Source organism: Rutidosis leptorrhynchoides, chromosome 1 (genome assembly GCF_046630445.1).
Source record: "Rutidosis leptorrhynchoides isolate AG116_Rl617_1_P2 chromosome 1, CSIRO_AGI_Rlap_v1, whole genome shotgun sequence".
Lineage (NCBI taxonomy): Eukaryota > Viridiplantae > Streptophyta > Magnoliopsida > Asterales > Asteraceae > Rutidosis > Rutidosis leptorrhynchoides.
This window is the reverse complement of record NC_092333.1, coordinates 351930776-351934627: the sequence shown is the minus strand read 5'-3', so window position 1 is coordinate 351934627 and position 3852 is coordinate 351930776. Positions and strand designations below refer to the sequence as shown.

The 3852-nt window shown below is 29.5% G+C and overlaps 1 non-coding gene across 1 annotated transcript; it reads left to right on the top strand.

Moving 5' to 3' along the window:
- The first annotated feature begins 214 nt into the window (after nucleotides 1-214).
- LOC139887188 (small nucleolar RNA R71) lies at nucleotides 215-321 on the top strand. Its single transcript, XR_011773028.1, has one exon. It is a non-coding gene; the product is annotated as a small nucleolar RNA R71 (small nucleolar RNA).
- Nucleotides 322-3852: the final 3531 nt, after the last annotated feature.

The following is a 3852-nucleotide window of genomic DNA, read 5'->3' as shown; positions in this document are numbered from 1 at the left end:
GTCATGGCTAGAATCGGCTCTAGTCGCTTTAGATGATCTAACGATGTCTTTTTCTTGTTGCCACTCATGTGAGTGGGAAGCAGTGTTATCAATAATTTTGTAAGCTTCAGTTGCGGTTTTCTTCATAATGGAACCACCAGCTGCTATATCTATGTCTTTTCGTGTAGTAATATCGCATCCTTGATAGAATATTTGTACTATTTGATAAGTGTCTAAACCATGTTGAGGACATCCTCTTAACAACTTTCCAAATCTTGTCCATGCCTCATATAGTGTTTCATTTGGCTTTTGCGTGAACGTAACAATTTCTCCTTGAAGTCTCACGGCTTTAGATGCCGGAAAGAATTGTTTAAGAAATTTTTCAACTAAAACATCCCATGTATCAATCGCCCCTTCAGGTAACGATTCTAACCCATCTTTGGCTTCCCCCTTTAAAGTCCAGGGAAATAACATGAGATAGATCTGTTCATCCTCCACTTCTCGGATTTTAAATAGAGTACAGATCCTATTAAAGGTTCGAAGATGTTCGTTTAGATCTTCCTTCGGCGCACCACTAAATTGGCATTGATTAGTTACCATGTGTAGGATTTGTCCTTTGATTTCATAATTTAGCGCATTAATGTCTGGTTGAGTAATTGCGTGACCTTGGCCAGTGCGTTTAGCCCTCATTCGGTCTTCCATACTTAGAGGTTCCAGATTTTTCATGATTGAATTTGTTGAATCTGAATCACTAGAGGATTCTGATTTAATGGTTTCTTACTCGACAATCTCTGGATGAGTAATTTGTGGTTCAGGAGGAATGATTAGTGGTTCAAGATCTCTGAATTGTCTCTGAATATCCTCCGGATTCTCAATTGTGAGGTCGGGTTCAAAAAATGGATTATCGGAAATTTGAAATGGAGTACTTGGTCGACTAGATGATGATTCTAAAGAAAAATCAACGGCGACAATGTTGGTTAGATGTCTTGATCGAGTTACAGGTGGTGAACGTATGAAAGGTGGTGAACGTTTTGCTCGGTGCATTAACTGAATATCCTATTAGTTATAAAAGATAAAAATTATATAAGTTATCAAATTAATAGACTTTTCTAATTTTGCCCACGTTTCGAATAGCCAATAGATGCAGCAGGTAGCCAGGACCCTTTAAATCGGAAGCCCACAACTCGCCACTAACAAATCCAACTATTACTACGAACCAGAAAATTTTGGATGTCTATCAATTTAACCTCTTAAAATAATTTTTCGTCGAAATTTTGAAATAAAAATCTATGTCCTAAAAACTAGAGCGTCGAGAAATAAGAAAGAAAAAGAGTGCGTCGGAAGACGTCGAAAAATAAGAGGTCGAAAAATAATAAAATGCAGCGTCGAAACTTAAAAGTCTAAAAACTAAAAATTAAAACTTACGTCTAAAGGTATTAAAGCTTAAAGGAATTCTATATCCAAAACGGAAATAACTTAATAGGCACTAAAATTTATTGAACTAAAGCGATAAGCGACGTCGTAAATTCTAAAGCGTCAAAATCTTAATCCAAAGAAAAAGCACTTAAGGGATTTTACGGCAAATCCTAAAAATCTAGAAATAAAAATAACTACGGCAAAAACTAATCTTAAACTAATTACGAACGATAAATATACAACTTACGATTAAACGATTAAAAGATACAAAATTTAAAAATAAAACTAAAGTTATAAAAATACAATTTTTATAAAAATATTATTTTTATATTATTATTTTATAAAAGTATTAATTTATATAATTAATAATAATAAAAACACTTAATATTACAAATAAAATTAAAACTAAACTAAATATATTAATTACTAAAACCCTAATTAGGTTAAATATTAATAATAATAAAATTATTAACCCTAATCTGTAATTAATGCGTACTAGGTTTGCTGCCAGAGCAGGCTCCGCGAGTGCGGATGTCTGCTGCCCAAAATCTCCGCGAGTGCGGATGATGCAGATTCAAACGAGCTGCAGTCTCAAATTACGCAGGTTTAACGTTTTTTTTTTTTTACTTTTTTAAATTTTAATTTTCTGTTTTTAGATTTTACAAAATATAACTTAAATAAAACTTATACTTTAACAATTACTTATTAGATTTTTATAATTCTAAAAAAAATAAACTTTTTAATTAAAACACCTAAATAGATATATATATATATATATATATATATATATATATATATATATATATATATATATATATATATATATATATATATATATATATATATATATATATATATATATATATATATATATATATATATATATATATATATATATATTTTATGTTTTTATATTTTTGTTTTTAATATTTAAAACATATATTTTTACAAAAATAGATTAAAACTTAATAAAAATCTTTTTTTATAGTGTTTCGCTTCGGCGTTGAATTGTCCCCGGCAGTGGCGCCAAAAATACTTGATGTGTGCAGCAACATATACGAAATAGTTATATTTTTATTACGAAATACTATTAAATACGATACAATTTTACACAAGTTATTTATTTATTTATAGAGTGTATATACCTAAACCTTGCTAGAACACTTATAGGCAGTGTACCTAATCGTACAGTAGTGTAGTTTTTAGTAAGTCCGGTTCGTTCCACAGGGAGCTAGCTAAGTTTAACGCTATAATTTTAAAACAATATTTGTATATATATATATATATATATATATATATATATATATATATATATATATATATATATATATAAGTAATATTATTATTATAAATGGGGCTTTTTACCGTTTAATGACCGGTTTGTCGATTTTATGTCTTAAGTCGCAATTAAAACCTAATGTAAAATATTAAATATAAAAATAACTTAATTTAAAGCGTAAAGTAAATAACGATAAATAAAATTGCGATAATTAAAAGTGCGATAAATAAAAAGTACGATAAATAAAATTGAGATAATTAAAAATGACAGTAAATAAAAGTGCGATGAGATATAAAATAAAGGAATTATGCTTATTTAAACTTCCGTAATCATGATGTTCGACGTGTTGATTTTAATTTATTACCATGGGTTAATTGTCCTTTGTCCTGGATTATTCGATATGTCCATACGGTTTTGTCCATAATAGTCCATCAGTCATAAATATAAAGTGCAAGAGTCCTCGTCAAATTATCCTTATACCCGAAGTCAAATATTCCAACTAATTGGGGATTCGAACCGTAACAAGGTCTTAATACTTTGCTTAATGAATACACCAGGTTATCGACTGCGTGTAATCCAAGGTTTCAATACTTTGTTAACAATTACACCAATTACCCTTGAATGTAATCCACCCCTGTTTCAACGAGTCTATTGACTATTAATCCATCCCCGTGTCTGGTAAAATGAACAATTATTGGTATTTATAGATATCCTGCCCACCGTAACCATTAAGCGTATGTGGTTATTTATAGATACGTCGAATTGTAACCTTTAATATTAAATTAACAAGGTATCGTTTAGTTAATATAAAACCCATTAATAACCCATAGTCTAATTTCCACAAGTGTCGTTCTTTTGTCCAAACCCCAATTATGGTACAAAGCCCAATTACCCAATCTTAATATTTAGCCCAACATCACGATTACTTCGATTTAAATAAGCATAATAATAACTTAGCTACTAGACATTAATTTAAAAAGGTTGAACATAACTTACAATGAGTATTAATAGCGTAGCGTTACACGGAAAGAATTTCGACTTACAAACTTATAACATTCGCCATTATAACCTTATTATTATTAAACTTAAATTAAAATTAAAATTATAAAATATAAATATAAATATATTGTAGATAGATAGAAAGAAAAAGGTGTGGTGAATCGATCAGAATGCGCGAC